The sequence below is a fragment of the Hirundo rustica genome, chromosome 16, assembly GCF_015227805.2.
Source record: "Hirundo rustica isolate bHirRus1 chromosome 16, bHirRus1.pri.v3, whole genome shotgun sequence".
Taxonomy (NCBI): domain Eukaryota; kingdom Metazoa; phylum Chordata; class Aves; order Passeriformes; family Hirundinidae; genus Hirundo; species Hirundo rustica.
In genome coordinates, this window is record NC_053465.1 from 12045240 (window position 1) to 12054948 (window position 9709).

The window sequence follows — 9709 nt, forward strand, 5'->3', positions numbered from 1 at the left end:
AAATGTTGCAAATTACATCCTTAATAGATTACATTTATAATCTACTTGAAAGAGATCTTTAGGCACTTAATTGACACATTCCAAGATAGCTATAACATATTGGCTAGTTAGATACCAATTGACATACTTATTAAATATCAATTAGCGCATTCCATAATTTGGTACCTAATTAGCTTGCTATAGCTATTCTATCAAATGCCAATTAAATGCTTGAAATTTCTTACAAGTTGGCTGTACTAAGATAATAATTAAGAATGCATTGCTTAAGTCATTTTTAGTTAATTACATGGCAAACTAATTTTGGCTACGCGCATTAGACCTTTCAATAAATCTCTCTTTATCAATCAATTGGTATCTAATGAACTCGTTATTCTTTTACTATGTCTGAATAAAACCCTGCTTTGCCTCTCTCCGAGATGGATCCCAGCCTGGATGTGGGGCTCTGTGGGTCTGCCACCCCCAGGGCTCCCACAGGGATGTGACATCCCACGTTCCCAGCCTGAGGAGCAGTCCCTGTGCTCCCACCCACGCTGCTTTGGGAGGGCTGGGTGTGCAGGAGTCCTGGTGGTGCCCGCTCTGCAGAGCCACTGCTCCAACCTCCCGCAGCCTGGAGGGCTCAGCACGGACCCAGCAGCTGCACCCAGGGCAGGTCCCAGGGAGGAAGGAGAGGCTCCAGTGCTGGGAGGAAAGGGACAGCTGGCTGAGGCTGCTCTGACGGGTGGGGAGTGAGAGGACGGAGGAGGGTGAAGGTGCTGGAGCTCAGGCGAGATGGAAGAGCAGCATAAACATGAACTGGAGACGATGCAACACAGAGCCCTCTGTGTGCCCGACGGCAGCAGAGCACCACTCTAAATACAAAAATAGCCTCTGGTATTGATGTCTTCTCTCTCTTCTCCCCAGCAGCTATGAGTCAGCTGCCTGATTAGGCTACTGATGTGTGTGGAGCATCTTTTCTGTCAGAGGAATCCGTTGCATTAAGGTAGACAAGTTTCTGTGGATGTGGAGTCTCTCAGGACACACTGTTCTCTGCTAGGGGAACTGCATGGTGGCTGCCCCATCACTGCCTGGCAGGGCTTAGCTGGGCACCTGTAGCATCCAAACTGGGAGACCTCTGGGGGCTGCTGGCTTGGGGTGTCAGGGTGGGAACGTGGTTACGGATTGCAGTGAGTATGGAGACTGATGTGGCAAATTGCAACACACATCACTCCAAGAGTGGGCAAGTGGAAGGTGTCCCTGCCCGTGGCAGGGGGTTGGAACGAGATGATCTTCAAGGTCCCTTCCAACCCAAACCATTCTGTGATTCTGTGATTCTCAGATCGTGCCTGTGGCTGGCTCCACCTTGTCTGAGAACACACTCAGGAGATGCAGCCCATGCCTCTGCTCTGAACACTCTCTTAATCTCTCATTTTGACTGGAAATTAAATGAGCTTCTAGTACCCAGAATTTTGCCCCTAGGTTCTAGTCTTTTGTTCAATAACTTTTAATAAATATAAAGAATATAAATATAAATATATGCCTAAAATGCCCATATTTTCCCTGTCCCTGTTTTGGCTCCCATGCATGTTTGATGTGTACATGCTTGAATTAGCGAAGTGATTTCAGTGGAGTGGAAAGGGATTTTTCAGAACAGTCTGGGATGTCTGAATTTCTTCTGGGCTGCCAGGGTGTCGCATCCTGCTGCAGAACACGTCCCAGGATGCTGGTGGAGGTGGCCTGGGGCACAGGAAAGGGACACAAACAAGTCTAGGAGAACTGGAATGCTGCTTCCTCTTCCTCATGGACCACCCACTGTTTGTTCTCCGCACACAGCCCATCCAAGGAGTGTCTCTGTGGAGTGACAGGACTCGTGTCCCTCCATCCCTGTGCAGGAGTGTGTTCGTGCTGACAGTGTGGGGAAGAGCAAATCACTGTGTGGGCCTTGACAACTACATTTTTTACATCAAGCGAAGCCAGAAGCTTGAACAAATGCCTTTGTGGTGACAGAGTGAAAGGGCTGCACAATTTTTTTCTTCATTCTGACATAATGAAAAAAAGGCTTTTGACAAAATCCATTCTGCCCTTTGAATGAAGTTATTTGTTTGACTAAATGCACTGACTCCATCCAAGTTATTTATTAGATTTGCTTGACATTGCAGGCAACCTGGATTCCTGCAGGACCAGGGGTGAGATGTGGGCTCTGGATTAATCTCAACAGATAACAAGGTAAATCAAGCAAAGAGACACTTTTTACTTTAAAAAAAAAGAAGAGTGGTGGGAATCCAGCCATTGCACACCTCACAGTCTCAATCTGGGACACTCTGGTTGGACTGTGTTCTCCTGCACACCCATGACACCCTCAGTAACATTCATCCCCGGAATCCTGCATTAATATTATTGTCAGCATTGGTTTTCAGAGGTTTCACAGGAAAAAAAAAAAGCCCCCAACATATGTGCTGGAAGAGGGATTCCAGCTCCTTTTCCAGTGGGATTAGAAGTAAAGAAAGGGAGAAAGAATCTCTGCTGAAGACAAAGGAGAAACAGGAAATAAAGAATTTGATTATTCTATCATTCTAAGTCGTGGTGATGCAGGAACAAGGTGCCCCTCCAATGTCACTGAGTGCTCCACCAGCACACCCCAGCTCTGCAGGATCCATGGGGTGTTTGAGCCTTTCCAGCCACTGCAAGAGCCAAACCCAAGTCAGTTGTCTGCCTTTTCTTGGGCAAGCCCTGTTCTGGCATTCTACGTGAGAAGAGCAGGCTGGGTGGTGTAAAAATTCATCTGGCTCAATTTTCTGTTTAATGGGATTTTTTCATCCGCTGAGCACCGTTTTTTACCCCTATTAATATTCATCCCTCACTGACTTGGCCTGAGCTTTCAGTGGAAACTACTGACATCTGAGATGCTGACTCTGAGGTTACTGAAACTGAACTCACCCAGGCTGCATGGAGACAACCAGCCCTCTGCCCTGCTCACTCTTCCTCCTTGCCTGGTGCTTTTGTGGTGCTTCTCGCTTGGGGTTTCACACCTTGGGGGTCACAGCTCCCGTCTGCTGAGGGTGGGTGGTCAGGGCAGGCTGGGACGGGCTCCGTCAACTCAACCTTGGAGTTACTTTTTCTCAAAATCAAGGATGGTGCGTCACGGGGATCGGGGCCTTCCAGTGACGCAGAGGGAAAAACTAAATCAGTTGTTTAGCGGCTCGGCGGTGCTGGGAATGGGGCGGTGAAAAACCCAGCCCTGCCGGCGGCCGGGGTCACACTGACTAAACCTGAGAGCAAAAAAAGGCACAAAACCCGTGGAAATTACCAGGCAGAGTGAAACCAGCGGAGGAAAAGCGTGCAACTTTCCACGCTTGGCTTTGGTGCGAGGATCCTGCGTTACGGGAAATGTTTGCCGTGGGGTTATTAATAAAACCTGCTGAACTAATGCCGAGCCACTAAACAGCTCTCCTGCACATTAATAATCAGATCCAGGGTAATATTTAATCTAGCCGTTTAGTCTGTAATGGACTAGCTGTTCCTTTGCTTTTAATTACCACTTTTGTTTTAAGCTAACTGTACAAATTGGCAAGATTTATGAAGCATCACTGAACACCATACCTCAGCCTGCCTTGTGGCTCTACAATTAAAATTGGCTCATTTTTGAAGATTAGATTTGTTTAAGCCTCTAAAGAACCCTTGAAGTCATTTGGACAAATATTTTAGCCTCTGTTGCTTTCTGAATGAAAGTGGGTGCAAGGGAGATTGAAACCAGCTCGAAGCTGGTGCACAGCAGTGACCGTGACACTTCGTCTGGCTCTTAACAGGCAGCAAAGAGATCTTTGGGATGTTTTGGGGATGAGACGGGCATTTCAACTTGTTCTTCATTCATGCTTTCTACTTTTGTCCTCTTGTTTCAATGAGCAAGTCCGTTGCTTTTGTGAGCAAGTTATCCCAAATTTATCCCAGTGGTTTGTGGGTGGAGCAAGAGCTCCTGTTCAGGCTGTCTGAGGTCTCCACGTTTCTCTGCGTTGGTGCAGTGCTCCAAGCTTTGTGTTTTAAATGCTCTGTTGCTGGAGCACTGCATAAACACGGAATAGAGACATTTCCTTTGTTGATGAGAAACATCGATGGTCTTTCCTTAGTAGATTAAGTGATGAAGATTTATCTCTGTGCCACCCCAGCAGGAAACAGCTCCATCCAGATCCTCACAGTGGGCAGTGAGTTATCCACCCAAGCCTGACTGACTTCCCTCTCTATCCCGAGGCAGAAGCTGTAGGTCTCTGCTTTCTTTTCCTGCACATTCCCGTTGTGGAAATCAGGCAGAGTGTGTGAGGGCACTCTGGTTTGGCTGAACCCCTGCCGGGCTCTGCTCTGGCTCAGGGTCTCCGCCTTCAGCTCCAGCTGTGTGAGGAGACAACCTTTGATGCAGGGGAGTTGCTTATGGAAAAGGAGCCTTGCAATGTAATTTTTATCAGGGCTAAGGCTGTTCCTTGCCTTGCAGCAAAGCGGAGCGAGAAGCTGCATCTCCAGGTAAGCAATGGGAGATGACAGGCCGCTCTGCCGGAGCACAGGCAAGCACTTGCCCAGGGCAGCAGCCTGAGGCACAGACAGAAGTACACATGGGATGCTCCAGGGCTTGTGAAAGCTGCTCCACGCCCATAACAGCTCCAAAGTGAGAACAGGCTCATCCCCTCCAGCGCCGCTTTCTGCAAACCAGCGGGAGGGAGGGAAGCGCTTCCCCTTCTCTCATCACCTCTCTGCCTTCCCGGCCCCCTCCTCTGCCCTTGGAAATGTCTCACCTACATTTACCCTCTCCTTCCGAGCAGAGTGGGGGCTCAGCCAGCCCCACGTGTTGCCCAGGGCAGTGTCTGCTTTGTGCACACTCGCTCCAGCAGCCGTCCTGTCCCTGTCCTATGAGCTGTCACTGCGGCTGCCTCCACCTCAGAAAGCGCTGGCGCGTCTCTCTGAGTTTCATTTCTGAGCAGGGCAGCCCGTGTCTACGAGGAAATGAAAACTCGAAAGAGTGATTTGCAGTCCCAGCAGCTCCCTCACTCGCAGGGCTCCGTTCTCACCCAGCCCACCTCGTCCTCACGGGGCCGTGGGCGGCTGATTCAGCCCTTGCCACCTGCCTGGCCCTGGGACTGGCACGGGAAATCGCTCCTGTGGCTCCCCGAGCCCGGGCAGCTCTGCAAAAGCCACCCGTGCTGGTGCTGGCACCTCTCAGCAAGTGATGCCACTGTCACCAGCGGACAGCCCTGGCGCCACGCTGCTGCCCTGGCTCTGAGCTGGCTGCTCTCCTGCTCCCTGCCTTGCTCCTCTCCCTTTCAGTCCTCGCTTTCCTCCACCACTCCTGTGCCTGGTTCTTTTACCCCTCTCTTTCTTTATCTTGTTCTTGCCTCACTCCATTTTTTTCTGGGGAAGGGAGGAAAGTGTTGGTGCGTACACGCCCCGTTCCCCTCTGACGTGCGCTGCACACCCTGGGGCTGAGGCTCTGGATGGAGGATCCCACCATTCCTTGCACCCCTCTGAATGTCTCTGCCATCAGCTGTCATGGGCAGCCTGGAAGGTGTAAATCACGGGAAGAGCAGCCCCCACACCAACTTCCCAAGCTGGAAGCCTTCCCAAGTCATGCTGCTGCGGGTGGCAGTGGTTATCTCCATGACAGCAGGCTGAGCTATTCCAGCTCGGCTAACCCTGCCCGATTCCTGCAGAATCCTGTGGGGTCCTGCGTGGCTGCAGCAAAGGATTCCAGGCCCCACCTAAAGATACCAAAAGTGGAAGGTTCACTTCTTCCTTTATGAATTTGTCCCAGTGCTGTTAACTGTCATCTGTCCCAAAAGCGTGTGCCTCGTTCCCGAGTGGAAAATGTTCACATTCACCTTCCAGCCTTTTCTTGCTCTGCCTTTCCTTGGCAGTAATGTAAGCTCCTTTAGTATCAGACATTTCTATCCCAGATTAATGTTTATTCTTTTATTTGACTGCTATAAATGTCTCATTTCAAGATATTTTCCCGCTCTGTTATGATTTATTTGGCTGCTCCCTGAATATTCCAACAGCTGACTAAATGAATGGATGCCAGAGCTCTGCAGTTTGGCTGCACGAGTTTCAGGGAGTGCTGGGAAGAGAGGCAAGCGAGCATTCTCCCTCTCCCTCTCTCCTCCATTCCCTGTCAGAGACATCCCATGTGCTGCAGCAGTTCATGTGCAGGTTCTTGCCCATCCCTCGAAGAGCTTTGGCTGTGGGTAGATCCTGCTTGCAGCTCCCCTTTCTCAGGCTCTTTTTTCCTAGTGCTACTTTGCATTAGGCTGGATTAAAAAGATTTCCTTTCTTTTCCTTTTGCTTAGGCCCTGTTTTCCAGGTGACACCAGTGTCTCCAGTGGCAGTGTGGGACTGGCTTTGTGCTACTCCCCAGTTCATCAGGCTGTGTGCGACCTGTGTCTGAGCAGCAAGATTCCTCCAGGAATTTGATGGAAGGGCTGGAACTGGCCAGTCCTCTGCCACCAAACTGGGACTGACTTGTCCTTCTCCCCCTGCCCACAGAGAATACTCCCTGGCAGCTTTTTCTCCCTGGCAAATCCAGAGTCACAGCACAGTTTCAGTCCTGCCTCCACAGGCAGGAGAGTTGTCGAATGGATTGGGCTGGAAGGGACCTTAAAGATCATCTGGCTCCAACACTTTGGGCACAGGATGGAGGTTATTGTCCAGTTATTATTAGAAATCATCCTGAAGTCAATCAATATCTGCAGACTTATGGGTGGGGTGAGACTCAGAGCCTCCAGCAGCTGAAGGCAGTGGCGTAACAGCTCATATCAGACAGCTCTGCCTGAGACAGACAGTGTGAAATTACCTACTGAGTGTAAAACACAGAGAGAAAGTTTTTTGTGCAGGTCATGACCTGGAGCAAAAAGTCTGGATTTTTTTTTTCAGTTATTTCCATAGATTTTTTTCATGTTTGTAGGAACCATCCCTCCACTCTGTCCTGGAATAAGGACACTGACAGTGGCTGGCAACCAGCCTGAGCTCCTGCCTGGCCTGGGATCACTCAGCTTCTCCCTGCTCTGGAGAACTTTCATAAACAAGAAGCCTCTGAAATAATACGACTGGAACCACTGAAAGGAGGTCGTAGATTGGAGGGAGAAGTCAAATTCAATTAAATTTCATAAAGAATTGAACATCCCGTCCTATTGTGTGCAATTATTATAACAACAGAACAATCTTGGAAGGTGTTGGTTTCCCTCTCTTCACTGCCACAAAGGTGCTGAGTGACTTACAAGAGAATTAAGTCCTGGTACTCTCTTTTGCCTTCTGACTTTCTAATTTGGAAGGATCAGTTTTTCTTCTTGGCTCCCCTTAGAGGGAAAATATTACACAGAAAATACTGTTAATGGTAAAAAATTAACTATGTTGAGTGTAAGAACCTGTTTTGGTGTATTTTGTGCATGGAAACCTCATTGGAGAAAATATTGTCCTCACACAAAAGGTTTAATTTCAAATTTTAGGAGTCCTGTAATCATCAAGGTTTTTATTAAAAAGTCTAAAATAGAGTTACAAAATACTTATAAAGCTGTAACTAATCCAAAGTGAGCTTCACATTCACCATATTTGAGATTTTGACTTTTAAGCCAGTTCTGTGATCTGCATGCCGAGGAACCCTGGCACTGTAGGAATCTGAAGCTCCGGGGTGAGTGATGGGACCTGGGGTAGAGCCACCGTCTCAACTTTCCTCCAAAGTCTGTGAAAACGAAAACCTGCAGAGCCTTGGGCTGAAGTAGATAAGGAGGTCGGGAAAGAGAAGAACAAGGAACAGATGAAAACATGAGTGTTTTGAAAGACCACTACAGAATTAAAACCTCCCTCAAGCCGGGAGGTCCAACACTCCAAAAAGTCCATTTCACTCCATCACTGAAAGGAGAGAAAAGAGTCTGCCTTCGGATTGTCTGTGCCTGTCTGACTGCACAATGGAACAAATCACCTCAACAAGGGCCCCTGGAAAGGTGGAGAGTTGTCTTGGATTAACTCCCATCACCACGATTTGTGTCCATAAAATCTTCCTAAACATTTGTCAAAATGACAAAAATGTTTTTCCCCGAACTAGTGAGAAAGCACAAGAAAAACCCCCAAAAAGGCACCTTTAAAGACAATAGGGTTTGAATTTTTATTTGTTTTTGCAAGCCCATGAGACATTTGTGTGGGACTCTTTTCTCAAGTACATAAAAGGAACTAAAGGCTTAAAAATGTGAGTGAGAAAAGACAGTGGAAAATAATAACTCAGGCCAATAGCCCACACAGATTCGAAAAGGTATCGCTGGTGTTGGCTGCAAATGGAAAAGTCACTAATAAGCCATGCACAGATCCCACCGTGGAGCCTGAAAATCTGTGTTTTCATCAAACTCTGTCATTACTTCTACAAAGTTTCCCCACGTCTGTGCTCCTCAGGACTCCTCACACGGCCACCCCGTCCCTGCTCCTGCTGGACCTTGTCTAGCAGATCCAGCTCATCCACAGGCACAGCAGCCTTGTCACAAAGGAGGAGGTGCCACAAGCCATGGAGATGAGCTGCTGGTGCCTCTGCTCCCGGGTGGAAAACCTACAGCAGACACAGCCCAGAAAATCGGTGTCCTCTTCCCATTTCCTCTCTCGCTTCAGCACAATGTCCCTGCGTGTCTCTCCCTGGAAACTGGAAATTAGGGAATTGCTGAGGCGCAAAGCACCACCCAGCCCGTGAGGGTGGATGTGCTGCAGGCAGCCCTGCTGCTGCCAGGGGTCTGCACAGGGCTGGGGGCACTGAGGTTTGATCCTGAGGCAGCTGATCCCAGGGTGTTTGCCTCAGTGCCCTGGGACCTGGTGAGGTGCCTGTGCAGCTTTCCAGATGCCCAGGAATGGAGGCACCAGGGTTTCTCTAGGTGCACATCAAAGCATGGATGCTGATGGTGGCAGAGTCAGGAGAACCTGGAAATCATTGAATCACAGAAAGGTTTGTGCTGGAAGGGACCTCGAAGATCACCTGGTGTGGGAGATTGGGATATTTGGATACACAATTAACATGACTGAGTAGAAGCTGTTTATTGTTTACATTAAGCTGTAGTTATACATCTTAAGCTGTTTGTTCACGTGGTCACGCATTATTTGATTGGTTCCCTTGTTTTGTTTGCACATTTAGTATGCACCCTTCAGGACACTTAATTGGTTAAACTCTATTATTACGTTGTGCTTCTTTTATTTAAGTTTTGTATTTTTAGTAGGCAGTCTCTTAAGTTTTTTTTCTTATTTTAGTTCTGTCCTTGTCTTAGCAACATTAATGAATTCTTGAGTTCTGATAACAATAACTACAAGTAGTTTGATAAAATACTTACAAACAGTTTGACTAGCACACAAAATAACAAAATAAATCATACAAATATATTACTATAATCTGGTTCCACCCCTCGAATACAGCTTTAAAGCAGAGAGGGTGAGCTCAAGGCTTCAGAGGAGCAGTTGGGGCTGGTTGCACACCTTGAGTTCCCTGCCCTACATCAGCTGCCAGGTGAGGGAGGAAACCTCCTCCCCTGTGCAGCCCCTGAGCTGAGACCTCAAGCTCTCAGAGGCAACACGTGCATTTTAAGACCATTTCATCAGCACTTCAATCCAGGAAGCAGATTTGGTTTTATTTTGGAATCTCTCTCCACCACCACCATTTCCTTCACAGAAGCTTTGAAAGAAGGAATTCCATCATTGAATAAACAAATCTAAAAGGAAGAAAATAGATTTG